This window comes from Sus scrofa, chromosome 15 (genome assembly GCF_000003025.6).
Source record: "Sus scrofa isolate TJ Tabasco breed Duroc chromosome 15, Sscrofa11.1, whole genome shotgun sequence".
Lineage (NCBI taxonomy): Eukaryota > Metazoa > Chordata > Mammalia > Artiodactyla > Suidae > Sus > Sus scrofa.
In genome coordinates, this window is record NC_010457.5 from 31,022,599 (window position 1) to 31,039,806 (window position 17,208).

Sequence of the window (17,208 nt, forward strand, 5' to 3'; positions counted from 1 at the left end):
GCTCCAATTTGACCCCTAGCCTGGGAACCTCCATATGCCATGGGAGCAGCCCAAGAAATGGCAAAAAGACCAAAAAAAGTAAAATAAAATAAAATAATAAAAAATAAAATAAAACAAACAAAAAAGCCACAGGTCCCAACACCAACACTTAGCCTGCGTTTCCACTTCCCCATCCCCTGGCAGCAGCTTTGTAACTTTGCCTTCCCCAGGCCAGCAGGAGTTCTCAAGTCAGAGAGATTTGCCAACCAGTGGCGCCCTGCCCATGCCAGGTTTTACCTCGAATGCAGCTGTATTTGAGGCTTTTAAAAAAATATATCCATCATGGACATCACCGGCCCACCAGGTGCAGAACCCAGAGCCAGCCTCCACCCAGGACCTAAGGGTCGGCATATCAGGCTGAGGCTCAAGTGGGGGTGACCATTCATCTTGTCATAGCTCATGGTGGAAACACAGGCGTCAAGGTGGAAATAAACACAGGCCTGAGGTGTATTCATTTGCTAGGGCCACTGTAACAAAGCACCCCGCCTGGTGGCTCCAACAACAGAAATGTATTGTATCACTGTTTTGGAGGCTGGAAATCCAAGATCAAGGTCCCTTCTGATGTTGGTTCTCTCTTTGCCTTAGAGATAGCCCTCTCCTCCCTGTGTCTTCATACGGTCGTCCCCCTGTGTGTGTCTGCATCCTGATCTGCTTTTTAGGGCTGCACCTGCCTAAAGTTCACAGGCTAGGGGTTGAATTGGAGCTGCAGCTGCTGGCCTACACCACAGCCACAGCAATGTTGGATCTGCACTGCATCTGTGACCTACATCACAGCTCATGGTGATACTGGATCCTTAACCCACTGAATGAGGCCAGAGATAGAACCCATGTCCTCATGGATACTTAGTCAGGTTTGTTTAATGGCTGAGTCAGGTTTGTTTAATGGGAACTCCTGATCTCTTCTTAAAAGGACACTGGATGTATTGGATGAGACCCACACGATGACCTTGTTTTACCTTAATTTTCTCTTTCAAGACCCAATCTCCAGGGAGTTCCCTGGTGGTCTAGTGGATAGGATTCAGTGTTTTCAGTGCTGCGGCCCGGGTTCCATCCCCATCCTTGGTCTGGGAACTGTGATCCCACATCAAACCATTGCATGTTGCAGCTAAGAAAAATTAAAACAAAAATAAAAATAAAATACAGTCACATTCTAAGATCCTGGGGATTAGGACTCTAACATATGAATATGGAGAGGGGGATCAACTCAGCTCATGGCGGGCTCACTCAGGGGCAGTGGTGGGGACAGGGTGTAGTCAGTTCTAAGAACAAGCTTCACCATTTTGCTGAGAGCCTGCTGCCCATCAGGCCATGGTGGGTGTGAGACCTGGTGGGTGGATCTGGATGCCACCATGTGAGTGACACGTGGAAGGCAAGGACAGCAGCCCAAAGAGGAGCTCTTTCCAATGATCCATTGAATCAGGTCAGTGAGCCAAGAATGTGTGCCTGAGGCTTTGCAAATACATTCAAAACACATCTGCCAACTATATAGACTCTACAGGTGCCCTGGAGTCCTGCAGCCTTGGGCTGGCTCTCTGGTGGTCCCAGGAATCTGGCCCCACCCCAGACACAGAAGTGTGGGGTCAACCAGAATTTGCTGAGTTTCCCAGTGGCCTGGTAGTTAAAATCCAGCATTGTTACTGCTATGGCTTGGGTTGCTGCTATGACGCGGGTTTGATCCCTAGCCCAGGAATTTCCATATGCCTAGGGCATGGCTTTAAAAAAAAAAGAAGAAGAAGAAGAATTTGCTGAACAAGGGAACAAATAAATGCAAGTTGTATTGGATTTGATTCTCTTGGTCTGCCCTCATTTCTTCTCTGCTGAAACTTCATTAGAATCAGCCCCACCATCCACTAGTAAGGATGAAGCTGGGGCTGCCCCAGAGCGTTGGACAGCTCTCAGCTAGGCAGTAAAACCCCCAGCATGGTATCCACACTCTGAGTTGCTGGCTCTCTCTGCCCTTTGGGGGCAAATGTAAAATTTCTTCTTCTTCTTTTTTTTTTTTTTTTTTTTTTTTTTTTTTGCTTTTTTAGGGCCACATGCATGGCACATGGAGGTTCCCGGGCTAAGAGTTGAATTGGAGCTACAGCTGCTGGCCTACACCACAGCCACAGCAATGCCAAATCCTTAACCCACTGAGCAAGGCCAGGGATCAAACCTGCATCCTCACGGATCCTAGTCAGATTTGTTTCCCCAGTGCCACGACGGGAACTCCAAAAGTAAAATTGCAAACACACCAGAAGATGTTCAAGAAGTGGGCATCCAGGCAAGGATCTGGCGTTGCCATGAGCTGTGTTGTACGTCCCAGACGTGGCTCAGATCCCACGCTGCTGTGGCTGTGGCTGTGGCAGGCAGTGGCAGCTCCAATTCAACTCCTAGCCTGGGAACCTCCACATGCCCCCGGTGCGGCCCTAAAAGACAAAAAAAAAAAAGCCAAAAAAAGAAGTGGGCATCCAAAACCCCATCCTTGCCACCCTACCCCAGGGACTAGCTGCGGCAGCACTTGAGCCTTGAGCATCAGGCATTTCCTGATGGAAGGGCTCATTAAAAGCCAGAGCCAGATTCCTGGGGGAGACCTCTCTGCAGGTTTCGCCAGCAGGCCCCTTCTGGGCTGTCTGGATCAGTTTGGGCGTGGTCTGGTCTTGCCAGGAGGGACGATCAGGTGACCTCCTTGAGTCCCTTCCTGCTCCGGGATTTCTGGCAGACGCAAACATCTGGGGAGTGGCAGTAGCTGAGCAATCCCAGGGGCCTGATGCCAGCAGGCACAGGGTGGCCCAGTCTGGACAATCCACCCGGAGCTCACCAACGGGTAGAGTTGCCAAGGGCAACAAGTCTGGCAGCTGCCAGGATCACCCATTTGACAAGAGCAAGAAGCAGCAGAGGAAACAGCAGCATGGTGCGAATCTCAGCTCACATGGAAAGTCAAGAAGCACTAGAGAGATGGTCAAGATCACGTTAAAGTCACCCCAAACCCAGGGGGGTTGTGCTGACTGCTATGGCCCCCATGCCTTTCTAAGTTACTTTTTGATTTCAGCCACCTCGGAAATCTTCTTTGCTTTTATTATTATTATTATTTTCTGGCTGCACCTGCAACATGCAGATGTTCCCAGGCCTGGGATCGAACCCACACCACAGTAGTGACAACACCAGATCCTTAACCTGCTAGGCCGGCAGGGAACTCTAGCTTTTTTTTTTTTTTTTTTTTTTTTTTTTTTTTAAGCCTGGTGGATAATAGCACAATCACCCGCTAACCTTATCCATCAGTCAGTCATCCATCGTTCAGTCACCGAATCATCCCACGTGCTTTTTTGAGGGTCTGTACTTGATGTGGGAGAAATGTTACCTTCTTTCAAAGAGTTTCATGTTGAGAGCAAGAAGAGCACAAGAGAAGCAATCATAGACAAGGTGAGGCAGTCCGTGACAAAGAGCTAGAAGCAACCTGTGTGTTCAATAGAGGTGGATGCCTGCAAGGGCAATCAGGGCTGACTTCCTGGAAGAGGTGGGGCATATGCCAGGCCTTAGGGAAGGTTTGGATTTGGAAGACACACTGGGGGCGAGTGACCCACTAGTAGGGGTGTGGCAGAGTCACGGGCAGAGGGAGCCACCCAGGCCCAGTACCAAGGGTCACCAGTGAGACACAGGTCAGCAGTGATAGGGGACAGGCCTCCCAAGCTCTGGAGAGGCACCAGGTGAGATGCTCTGGTGGGCTGGTGGCTGTGGAACGTTTCTGCAGAGAGGGAACTTCCCCAAAGCATCCCTGAAATAACTGTCACATGCACATCGGACTGTGCACATCGGACTGTGCCAGCCATTCACGTGGTACATCAGACCACCCATCACGCTGCATCCGGAAATCCATGGGCTCCTTCTGACCCTGCCAACGCCCACAAGCAGTGTTTTCCGTTGGATGGAGCCAGGTGGAACCCCTGCACCTCCCAGGTGTTTTAACCCACGTGAATTTCTCAGTATATTCATCACACACCCACACAAAGGCACATGTGGAATGACAGACTCAAGACTACTTTAGTGGATTGGACTTGAGTTAGAACTATGTATTTTGGAGTGGGTTAAGAACCCAACTAGTATCCATGAGGATTCAGGTTTGATCCCTGGCCTCACTCAGTGGGATAAGGATCCAGCATTGCCAGGGGCTGTGGTGTAGGTCAAAGACGCAGCTCTGATCTTGCGTTGCTGTGGCTGTGGTGTAGGTGAGCAACTGCCACTCCAATTTGACCCCTAGCCTGGCAACTTCCATATGCCATGGAGGCAGCCCTAAAAAGACCAAAAAAAAAAAAGCCTCTAAGTTAGCCTCTCAGCAAAGTCTCCATATCCACGATTAATTGCTGAATATGCTGATTTGTTTATCCATTCTTCCTGCAGCGCACAGGTGCTTTGAACCAGAGAGACTCAGTCAGTCTGGTTTCCTGAGACTGACTTTTCTCTCCTGCTCTGACCTTTGCTAAGTGCCTTCCCTCATGTCCCTCCTCTACCTCCAACCCTCCCCAGCTCCCACCTGGGGCAGCCCTCACCCCAGCCCCTCTGCCCACATCCCCTCCCAGAGTCACTCATTCATCCCCATTTGCTCTCCCTTTGAGTCTTGACTCTGGGTCTGCATGGTGCTTACATACTGGAGAGGCAAGTGGAAACCAAATATGAAGGTCATCATGTCAGCAAAAGCATTGTATGCTGTGATGGGTGAATGAGAGAGAGAGAGAGAGACAGAGGAGAGAATAAATGACTCTCACCAAGGAGATGTCATCCATGCCGAGGCTGAGAGGATGAGAGGGACGTTGTGGATGTGATGTGTGAGGACAGAAGCAACTCTGAGATGGGGGTGCAGCATGTGCAAAGGTCCTGGGGTAAGGAGGGCTCTGTGCAGCCAAGGAGCCAGAAGCCAGCCAAGGGGGCTGGTACATGGTGATCAAGTTCCCAAGGTCCCACAGGATTTCAAGGGCCGTAGCTGGACTTCTGCCCTTTTCCAAACCCTTCCCATCCTCTATAATCACCTATAGGCAATGGAATCACCTTCGACCTCCCTGCTTGCCTCTCATTCCAAATCCTCTTGGTTCTGCTTGAAAACCTCTCCTGACCCTCCATTCTCTCTCAGCTCTTGCTGTGCTCTAGGTTCTCACCATCACTCACTGAATAAGGCTACGAGCCTGGCCATCTCTCCTGCCTTGAGCCCAGTGTCTCACGGCAGGGCCTCCAGGTGCTTCAAATCTGCTTCCTAAAACACCCATCCAACCGCACTGCCAAGTTCAGCCTCAATGTCAAGTGCCCAGAAAGCCTCTCTTTCTGTATTGGTTTGTAGGGTTCTAGGGCTTCCTGGTGGGCGAGGATGGGTTGCCCTTGGGACAGTCTTTCTCTGCGCCCAGTGCTTCCCTTGGGGTCTTGCTTTAGCCCCCTCCCCCAACCCCGCCGCCAGTGTCCCAGCTGCCTGTCACCCTCCCTCCAAGCAAGCCTCTGAGTATCCAGCTGCAGACCCGCAGCCCAGAGGCTTTGTTTCAGAGTGTCGGGGTGCATCTTGGCCTCAGGAGACCCTCCAGTGCCCCCCACCCTCCTCACATCCCATGTGTAGCCCCATGGCTCCACCCCAGGGAACCCAAAGGGAGAAGGGGGCTGTTGGGAGTTCCCATGACGGCACCAACCTGACCAAACTCATTTCCAGGTAATTTAACATGAGTCCTTACATCACTTTGTCCTCCCGGAAAAATAAAAAGACAGACCCAAAACCGTGACGGAGGGCCGTGCTTAGACTTGTCCCTGATGGAACAGTAACCACACCCACTACTCTAATAAACCTGTTTGCAAAAATGTTTTTCTAAAGAGCTCGTGTTAAAAACAGTATTAAGGTATAATTTCTCCGCCGTGCTGCTGTGGAACATTTCGGAAGCCACGGCTAAGGGCACGATGGGGAAAGGCTGCTTCCCACAAGCGCCAGCCTGTCCGCACAGCTGTGGCTCTTTGCCTTCATAGAAATGGTGGTTGACAATGAGGTGACAGGAACTTAGGGACATGTGACACCAAATGTAAAGATTTGTTTTGAAGCACTTATTGAGGTTGGTGTCCACAACCTCAGGCCTTGAGTCATGCCAAGTGAATTCATCTATGCTATTGCCTGTGTAGAGCCTCTTTCCCTTAAAAACGAGTGGTTCCTGGAGTTCAGCATGTTAAGAACCCGACTGATGTCCACGAGGATGCAAGTTTGATCCCTGGCCTCGCTCAGTGGGTTAAGGATTCGGCGTTGCTGTGACCTGTGGTGTAGGTCACAGATGCGGCTCAAATCTCACGTTGCTGTGGCTGTGGCATAGGGTGGCAGCTGCAGCTCCAATTTGACCCCTAGCCTGGGAATTTCCATATGCCACAGGTATAGCCACCAAAAAACAAAACAAAACAGGTGGTTTCTAAAGTCTGTGCTTTCATGTCAGCCGACTCGCCTCCTCACCATGTCCCTCAGCCACTGAAATGCCAGGGTGTCTATGCCTCATGATGGGTTCTGAGCTTGAGATGAGTCTGCAGGGTACCAGACCTTCCCAAGCCAGACTCTAAAAGAAGTTGGGTTCACATGTAAAGAAAATATGCTCTGTGTAAGGGAAGAGCAAGTATTTGGGGAGCTTGGGGTTTGGGGGGGGGGGGTTGGCCACGTCCATAGCATGCAGAAGTTCCTAGGCCAGTGGTCAAATCTGTACCACATTAGTGATAATACTAGATCCTTAACCACTGAGCCACCAAGGCACTCTTTATTTATTTATTTATTTATTTATTTATTTATTTATTTATTTTTAGGACCACATGTGTGGCATGTGAAAGCTCCCAGGCTAGGGGTTAAATCGGAGCTACAACTGCCAGCCTACACCACAGCCACAGCAATGTGAGATCTGAGCCATATCTGCAAACTACACCACAGCTCATAGCAACACCGGATCCTTAACCCACTGAGTGAGGCCAGGGATTGAACCCGAATCCTCATGGATACTACTTGGCTTCGTTACTACTGAGCCACAACAGGAATTTCCATGTTTATTATTTTTAGCTCTTCAGTGGACCTGGCTTCGGAGTTTAAGTCTTTTCTCATGCACTAGAAATGCACCAGAAAAACATGACCCACTGACCTCCAACCCCGTCCACACTGTAGCAGGGTGACCAGGGGCCAGCCCTGGCCTACTGGAGCCACTTGAGTGCAACTTTCAGACCTCAAACTGCTGTGTGATCAGATTACTTACAGAACATCTAAAAACTGTGAGGTGGGGAGGTGGGGAGTTCCCACTGTGGCACAATGTGATAAGAAGTGTCTGTGCAGCACCAGGATGCATGTTCGATCCTCAGCCCCACACAGTGACTTAAGGATCCAGCATTGTGGCAGCTATGAATCCAGCTTTGTGGTATAGTTTGCAACTGCAGCTTGGATCTGATCCCTGGCCCAGAAACTGCATATGCCACAGGGCAGCCAAAAAAGAAAATATATAAGATAAATCAGGTAAAGTAAAATAAAAGCAGTGGGGGGGATTTCCTTTCTTGAATCCTGGGCCTGGTCCCAGCCCCGGGGGGCCACCCTTCCTAAAGCACCATGGCCCTGACGTGGACCCAGGCTGTGCCCCCAGTTCTGGCATCTTTCCTGGAGAAGCCTGCCTCCCTCAGCAAGGCTCCCCTGGCCTCCACCTCTGCAGCAGATGAAATGAGTTTGCAGCGGCCTAATTTCCTCCCAGGGAGTGAGACAACGTTTGGAGGAAGGGTTCACTATTCAGAAATGCTCTAGAAATAAAAGAGCTTAAAAACGAGGTATGAAAAAATGAAAAAATGGTTTTGTGCCTCAAGGTCATTTGTCAGATCAGCAGGGCCCTGGTGCAGAAACTGGAGGAGAGACAGATTCCCCTGGAGAGGACAGGGGTCTCAGGCCACCTGCCATGTGCCCTGGGGCTTCATGAACCTGCCTTATTGAATCTTTACAAAAACCCCATTAAAGCAGGTGCTCTCACCATTTTACATGAAAAAACTGAGCTCAGAAAGATGAAGTCATTGCCAAAGTCAACAGTTCCCAGGTGGCAGGGCCAGGACAGGAATCCAGGTCTGTCCCAGCCCATGGCCCACACTCTCCCCACCCTGGGCGCTGCATCCAGGAGCACCTCGCACACGCCCAGCTCCACAGCCAGCTGGCAGAAGAGAGATGGGGTGGATGGAGGGGAGGTGGGGGCAGGGAAGCCGCTAATGGGCCTCTATGAACATCCTCATTAAGCAAAGGCGAATGTCCATCAACATGACAAGCGGGCGCAGCACCAGCAAGGCTGGGAGCCCCTGGTATCCCCCAAAATAGTAGGCTGTGGGGGCAGGGGTACAAGAGCACAGCTAGGGGCAGAGGGCAAGGCAGGCATTGTTGGGGTGGGTTACAGAGAAGCCTGGAAGGTCAGGCAGCAGCCAAAAGCCAAGCTCTGCTGCACGTCTGTGCAGTGGTCCTGGGAGAGGCCCACAGGTGCAGTGGATGGTGTCCTGAAGGAGTCTCAGGACTTGGGCGTCATCTTGCAGGAAGCTGGTGGGTGAAGCTAGAAGAGTCAGTAAACACAGACCATGACAGGAGAGAGCACAGAGGAGGGAAGAGGCCAGACACTGGGTGTTCCTTTCCCTCCACCCCTGCACAGAGACCAGCCAGTGGTAGAAGGGAGGAGCAAGCAGAGCTGGGAAAGCAGAGCAATAAAGGCCAGCCCAGCTTCAGAGGGAGAGCCTGGCCAGAGGATGGAGCACCCAGAAGGGACAAGGAGTGGGAACTGTGAGGACACTGGCAACTATAGTGACCAGGGGGCCGTGAGCTGGCCACTGACCAAGTCACAGGCTGCCGCTGAGCAAGGAGGAGGAGATGAAGTGAGGAAGACCTCATTCTGGCATTGACAAGAAAGGATACATGAATAACAAGACAGAGGAAGACTTTTTTTTTCTTTTTTGAAAGATAGGGACTCTTTGAACATATTCACAGACAAGAAGGAATGGAGCAAGTGAAAGATAAGGATGGACACTGCAGGGGAGAGAAAGTCTTCATGGGTTGGAGCTGAAGAGGAGCTGGAGGTAAGCAGGGTCAGAATGGAAGGCACCAGCAGATGAGGATAGATTTGAAAGGAAAAGACAATTTATCTTGGAAGATAGGAGAGGAGGGGAGCTGTTGGAGGGGAGTGGGGCAGAAACACTAAGGTGAAGGGGCTGAAACTCACATGCAGCCCTGGGCGATCCTAGAAAGCAATGTCAAGGCAGGCCTGGGAGGTCCAGTCAGTCTGTATTAGTCAGACTAAGCAATGCTAGCTGCTGAAACAACATATCCCCAAACCAAGGAGGCCAAACCCAATGGAAGTTTGTTTCTCACTCATTGGAAGCCCAAGGCCATGTTGTTGGACAGCAGCAACCCTCTGCACAATCATTCAGGGCCCCAGGCTCCTGCCCTCTGGGAAGGAGGGAGCCCATGGGCAGTTGTGTGGGGAGCTCCTCCTGTGAGCAGGCAATGTCACACCCATGCCTCTCTGCTCAGCCCAAGCACACAGCCACACCCAATAGGAAGCTAGAATGAGTTATCCAGCTGTGCGCCCAGGAGGAGGAGGACACCAGCTTTGATGGAAACTAGCCCTTTCTGCCACCAGAGGAGGGCTTAAATAAAGGAGAGAAGATTCCAGGATCTGGGTCTCTAGTGGTCACTGTAGGTGATGGGAAATGAAGCACTCCTCATGCCTGAGTCCTCCAAGCAAACCTTCTGTGAAAACTCTGAAGATGCCGAGGGCATCATTCTGCCTGGCCTGTCCATATTCCTAACATGGGGACAAAAAGCCTTTTCCATACATCTCTGCCACAGGACGGCTCTAGTGGGTTGTTGATCAGCACTGAAAATATATGGTATTTGCCACAAAACATCTTTGGGGGGAGGGGCGGGGGAGGGAGCTGCACTCTTAGCATATGGAAGTTCCCAGGTCAGGGATTGAACCTGCAGCACAGCAGCAATCCGAGCCACCGCATTGACAACACTGGATTCTTAACCCACTTGAGCCACCAGAGAACTCCCCAAATGTCTTTCATGATGCAAGAAACAAACCCTTTATGCAGTCATTTCAGATGTTCTCTCGAAGCTTAGGGTTGCAGCCACTGCTGGGCATGGCCCCCTCTTCATCCCACCAGGCATATCAAGAGGGGGCCGGCCAGTGCTTCACACCCACAACCGCTAAGAAAGGTCCATGTGTAAGAAGGCATCTGGAGATGGATGTTTTCCTTTGGTTCTTGCTCAAGGAACTGGCTTTTTCTGTTTTTTCTTTTTTTTTTTTTTTTTTTTTTTGTCTTTTTGCCTTTTCTAGGGCTGCTTCCACGGTATATGGAGGTTCCCAGGCTAGGGGTCTGATCAGAGCTGTAGCCGCCAGCCTACACCAGAGCCACAGCAACGTGGGATCCAAGCCGCATCTTCGACCTACACCACAGCTCATGGCAACGCCGGATCCTTAACCCACTGAGCAAGGCCAGGGATCGAACCCGAAACCTCATGGTTCCTAGACGGATTCTTTAACCACTGAGCCACGACGGGAACTCCGGAACTGGCTTTTTCAATGGGACCACTGAGCTCCCCAACACTTTCCCTTCATTACAAAGATATTGTCTTCCATTAACAAAAAAAAAAGAAAAAGAAAAAAAGGAGAGAAAGAAGAAAGGAAGAAAGAAAGAAAAAGAAAGAAAGAAAGAAAGAAAGAAAGAAAGAAAGAAAGAAAGAAAGAAAGAAAGAAAGAAAGAAAGGAAGGAAGGAAGGAAGGAAGGAAGGAAGGAAGGAAGGAAGGAAGGAAGGAAGGAAGGAAGGAAAGAAGGAAGAAAGAAAGAAAGTAAGAAAGAAAGAAAGAAAGAAAGCAAGCAAGCTTCCCAGGCCAGTTCTGAGAAGGTTACATGGTTCCATCCTATCCCACTCTGAGAAAACAGAGGTGCCTGTTTGCCCACAGGGGACGGCCAGTTGAGTGCCATTAATAAGCTGTTATTTTCATCTAACAGCTTTGTCATATGGAGTTGTTGAAACCCATCAGCCTTAAAGAGAGCAAAAGAAACACTGGGTTGAGACATCTAAGTGACCTGGGAGAGAGAGACCGGTGGACACGTGTGGTATAGATCTTGCAACATCTGTAACTGCAGGGAGGGAGGGGCGGGGAGAGAGGAAGAATACAATTGAGGCCGAGAGGCTTCTGGAAGGAATGCTAGGCTGTGTCTGGCTGTTGCACAACTGGGACCTGCCTTCCCAGAGGGCTTGCCAGGTGCCAGTAAAGGATTGGGCCCTGCTGATGGCTCATTTCATCCCCTCTGGAAGGAACACAGGGAGCCGGTTCAAGGTTTCAATGTCCTTAGAGCAGCAAAGAGGCCAGTGATGCCAGGGCACAAGAAGGGCAGCTCTCCCATGAGAGAGAAGTGAGCAGACAAGCGTCTACCTGCACGAGGTGTGTTTACAGGAGAGCGAGGTGTCTGTTTGCATCCAACACCTGTGGTCAGGTTGGAGAACAGAAGCTCATTCATTCCCCATTCGCCCCAAAGCCTAAACCTTCTCCTTTAGTCACCTGGCATTAACAGCTCCTGCTCCGCAAAGGCCGAAGGGTGGTGGGCACAAGCCCCCTCTGGATGTGGGCGCCATCACTCTGGGACAGAAAAGATGGGATCCTGGGCCCTCCTTGCCTGCCACACTTCAGCCGTCCTGACATCGGTCTGCAAACTCAACCCCAAACACCCACCCCCACCCCACTCATGGTTCCCACCACCGCCCAAGCAAAGGCTCAAAAAAGGGAAAATCAAGGAGATTAGGTCAGAACTGCAGAGTCAGGCTACCTGAAAGTTTGAGCAGCTCCAGGGCATCTGATGCGCAAATTGCTAACTACCCTGATGGCTTTGAACTCCCTGGACATGCTCGGAAGCAGTCACGGGTATTGGAAATGCCCGGCAGAGCCCTAGAGAGGTCACAGCAGAGGAGACAGGTTGGGCTGGGCTGTGTGTCCTCCCCAGCCCAGCTCCAGTCACTGACTCTATGATGACTTGGGGTGACTTGCTTAACTTTTCCATGGCTCAGTTTCTTCTCAGTTTATACATCCGAAGCAGTAACTAGGACCCAGTGAGATGGTCATGTCTGTAACATATAACATGGAACTCCCACTGTGGCTCAGTGATAATGAATTTAATTAATATCCATGAGGATGCAGATTCCATCCCTGGCCTCACTCAGTGGGTTAAGGATCTGGTGTTGCTGCGGGCTGCGGTGTAGGTTACACATGCAGCCTGGATCCTGTTGCTGTGGCTGTGGTATAGTCCGGCAGCTACAGCTCTGATATGACCCCTAGCCCAGGAACTTTCAAATGCCCAGGTGTGAAGCCTGAAAAAGGGAAAAAATAAAAATAAATAAATAAATACATACATAAATAAGTAAAGTGCCAGGATTGCTGATCTCCATCCTAGTGGCACTAAGTCACACAGCCACGTTGGAGAGCCAAGCCCAGATGCAGCCACTGTTCCCAAGTATCTGATCCTCCTGCTCTGCCGCAGGGTCTGCTCCAGCCCAGAACCCTCTTCTCCCAACAGCCTCGTCACCAGCACTCAGACCTGAGTTTGATAATTCCCAGCCTTGAGGGGCTCAGGAGGCCCCAACCTTGAGCTGGCGGCAACACCTCTCCCAGAAGTTGGGCCTTGGAGGCGCCACCCAGCCCACACTCACCCTAGAACTGGCTGCTGAGGGTCCCCTGCTCGCCCCGCCCCCCACGTGCCCCACACACCTGCCCATCTCCCCACGTCCACAGTCAACACAAAATCAATCCGCCTTTGTTTTGCCATTCTGTTTCCACACACCCCTTCCCTTCTCTATGAAAACAAAGTTTCCCATCTTTGCTCTGATTTCTCAGCCTCCTTTTAAACTCAATAATAATAAGCTCCTCCAGGGCAGAGAAGAGGGTGCGTGCCAAGATCGGGGCTTGGCACGGAGCCCATGCCTTTCAGGCCCGGGTTACTGGGCAAGAGGTCGGAGAGACGGCAGAGGAGGAAGGCCAAGGAGCCGGACATCCCCTCACCCATCCCCCATCCAGCTCCCAGCTGGACGCTCATGACGCTCCTCCCGGTTCCCAGGAGCCTCAAGTGACCCTGAGGGGTTCCTGGGCCCCTTCAGCTGACCCACCCGGGCTGCCTAACCGCTGCCTCCTGCCTTGAATTTTGTATCCACCCTCCCCTCCCCCCTACACACACATACACGCTCCCACCTGACCCTCGGGCGCATTTTCTCCTGGGGGAACATCGCTATGGACCCCAAGGCAGGCCACACTGAGGCCGTGGGAATCCACCTCCCAGGGCCTCAGTTTACTCCCCACAAGGGGCTGGCAATACAAGCCCACACCCGAAGCTGCGGTGAGGAGTGATGGAGATGCCGGGGGCCACGCCCTCAGAGCCGCGGTATCCCCCCTCCTGTCACGGTGCCCACTTCTGCTCTATCCCACGGGACCGATGCTCACCCAGCCCATAGGCAACCTCTGCCTAAGAACTTACAGGTGGGGCATGAACTTGAACTAGCATCTCACAAGGTGATCAGGCATTTCCCAAGACTGCCAGGGGAGGAGGAACTAGGGTCTGGTTCTGCCAGGGGGACGGTGGCGTGAAGTGCATGGTGGGGGCTGGATGCTGGTGGAAAAGAAGGGGCTGAGGGGCAGTGAGGCCATCAACACACCCGAGAGAGGACAAGGAGAGAGGGGACTGGTCACCAGGGCCAGGCCATGGGGAGAGTGAGGAAGCCCTAAGCTGCGTCCTGGAGGGCCAGCCCCAAGCCCACATGTGTCAGGGCTGTGCTGCCATCAGCCCGCATCAGGGAGAAGGAGAAGGTCCATTCTAGAAGCCCGGCTGGAGGGCAGGAAGTAAAGGATTATGGTTCAAAGGAAATGACTTAATGATGGAGAAACAGGCTATGTTACTCCATGTGCATGTGTGTGCGTGCGTTATAGGGGCAGGAAGCAGGTACCCACACACCACCAGGGTCGCCAAGAGGAGAGAATTACTGTGAAGCCTGAGGCGTGATGAATGTTCAAGACGGAGGTGGAAAGGCTTGGGGGACAGGAAAGTTGCGGACTTGGGCCAGTTGTTTAAGGACAGAAGTCAGGAAAACGCTGCCCCGGGTTCTCGCCTCCACCCAGCCAAGGCATCCTGCGAGAGTGGTGAGAGCTGGCGGGGAGCCCCAGGGCCCCTCATTAGCGAAGCCACATCAGCCTGCTCCGTTTTATTACCTTCGCGTTGCCTCAGAAGAGCTTGCTCCATCTGCTTGTGGCTGTTAAAAATGTGCTTGTCTTTCTTCTTAAAAATAAAACCCCAATCAAGGGATGAAAGAAAGTGCTTTGGAGCTCGTCCAGGGACCCATCGCTCGCAGGTGGGGGGAGAGGAGGGCTGGGGAGGATGATGGGGGAGGGGAGCAGGGCGGAGCGGGCCATCGGCCTGACACCACACCTGCCTTAATGACCCCAAGAAGTCTAAAGATGCCTTTTGATGCTCAGACCGAGTAAGGGTCTGTAATTTAGGGCGTGCAGAAGGAGCGGTCGGAGAGCAAGGGAGAAGAGGTGTGAACATAGATGGCGGGAGGCGTGCAGCTACTTTTAGCTAGGTAACAGGAGACTGCTATTAAAAGTCTGCTTGGAAATGTAAAGCAGCATATGGCCACAACTCCGAGATGTGCCAATGGGTTTCTTGTGCCTGCCGAGTCCTGAACTACCCAAGGCAAGGCTGATTGGCAGGGTCTGGAAGGTAAGACCCCTTCCCAGGGCAAACCCCTCCTCCTGTTTCCCCCTTCTTGGTAAGGGGACCCATCTGTCCCATCCCCCATGTGCGAAACACCGCCACCCTGATGCCTCTTCCCACCTCTCCCACCTCACTGCTGAAACCCCTCTGGATCCCCCCCAGCCTCCTCCATACCCGCCATCGTCTCCAGCCAGGACACCCTCCTCCCCTAGAAGGAGAGACTCTAGGGGACTCTAACATGGGGCAAGAACAAAGTCCCGTGCCACCCATTGTGGCACAGTGGAAGCAAATCTGATTAGCATCCATGAGGACGCAGGTTCGATCCCTGGCCTCAATCAGTGGATTAAGGATCCGGCATTGCCGTGAGCTGTGGTGTAGGTCACTGACGTGGCTCAGACTCCGAGTTGCTTTGATTGTGGTGTAGGCTGGCAGCTGCGGCTCCAATTTGACCCCCAGCCTGGGAACTGTCATATGCCATAGATGAGGCCCTAAAAAGACAGGAAAAAAAAAAAAAAAAAAAAGTACACACCATGCAAGATGGTCTCCTGTGACCTCCCACCCACCCCAGGGGTCCAGCCTGTGGGTCACGGTCAGAACCCCCAGTCTACCTGCACCAGGCTGGCTGCTCAGACCTCCAAGGTCACACTGTGCAGTTAAAAAGAAGCTGTCCTGGAGTTCCGGTCGTGGCGCAGTGGTTGACGAATCCGACTAGGAACCATGAGGTTGCGGGTTCGGTCCCTGCCCTTGCTCAGTGGGTTAACGATCCGGCGTTGCCATGAGCTGTGGCGTAGGTTGCAGACGCGGCTCGGATCCCATGTTGCTGTGGCTCTGGTGTAGGCCGGTGGCTACAGCTCCGATTCGACCCCTAGCCTGGGAACCTCCATATGCCGCGGGAGCGGCCCAAGAAATAGCAACAACAACAACAACAACAACAACAAAGACAAAAAAAAGACAAAAAAAAAAAAAAAAAGAAGCTGTCCTCGGGAGTTCCCGTCGTGGCGCAGTGGTTAACGAATCCAACTAGGAACTATGAGGTTGTGGGTTCGGTCCCTGGCCTTGCTCAGTGGGTTAAGGATCCAGTGTTGCCCTGAGCTGTGGTGTAAGTGGCAGACAAGGCTTGGATCTGGCGTGGCTGTGGTTCTGGTGTAGGCCGGCGGCTACAGCTCCAATTGGACCCCTGGCCTGGGAACCTCCATATGCTGCAGGAGCGGCCCAAGAAATGGCAAAAAGACCAAAAAAAAAAAAGAAGAAGCTGTCCTCGCAGCAAAGGCCATTGTGTTTGATCACAGCCACCAGGGCACATGCAGCAGCTGCTGAGACTGGGGCACCAATGACAGCCTGCAGGTGTCTCTTATTCCCCAGGCCTGAGGGCTCCTTGGGCAAAGGCACTTGGGCCTTTCTGAGGTGAGCGCACCTCCCTACCTGCTCCCATCTCAGTGGAAGAAGAGTTTGCCAAGATCCCTGCAAAGGGCTGGGGCTTCTCTTTCCTTTCTACATCTTTTCTCAGCAAGCAGAACTAAGCACGGAACCAGGATTCCTGTCCATTTCAGGACAAATTGATTAACACCATCGAAATGGGCCGGCAACCATGGGCCCTCCCAAACAGTGGGGCTTATGTTGTCTGCTCTGCTCTCAAAAGGAACATTTCCCTCAAGAGGATGTGTATTGTTCACCCTTTTTCTTGGCACGCACACAGCATCCAAAGCCTATAATAACGCAGGTCATTAAACTAAACAACTGCATTTGGACCTTTGTCAAGGGAGTGATTCAGGTGAGCGCTCTGCCCGCGCTATCCATTTATAAAGTGTTATCAGATGCTATCCTCCACCGAGAAGTGGGGAGGAACCAGCCCCCCCACCCCACCCCACCTCCACCCCCACCCCAGTCTCTCAGAGACATGGACTATCCTCTGGCCACGAGGTGGCACTGTTTACCCGAAAAGGGCAGCTTGGGCTTCCGTGCAGCTTAGGACTCCTTGAAATGCCCATCTCTGTGCAGAGAAATATACATGGGAGGGGGGACTGTATGAAAAGCACACAGAAGTTTTATACTGGAGGGAGCCCCACCCCCACACTCTGGTGTGATCACAAAGACATCCATCTCTCACTTTATTGGAGTGAGGGAGGCGGGGTGGGGAGGAGCTCTTTCAGACCCCTAGACCCTCCCCTGCCTGTGATCCACTTCGTCATTGGCTTTTAGCCTCCCCCCGACATGAGCATCTTGGAATCTGGAGGCCACAGGGCCACCCGGAACTTCACTGCTGGCTGTGCCAGGTCACTGTCCAGGGTCAGGGGAGCTCCCACTGTGGCTCAGCAGAAACAAATCCGACTAGCATCCATGAAGATGAAGATCCAATCCCTGGCCTCGATCAGTGGGTAAAGCATCCAGCGTTGCCACAAGCTGTGGCATAGGTCACAGACAAGGCTTAGA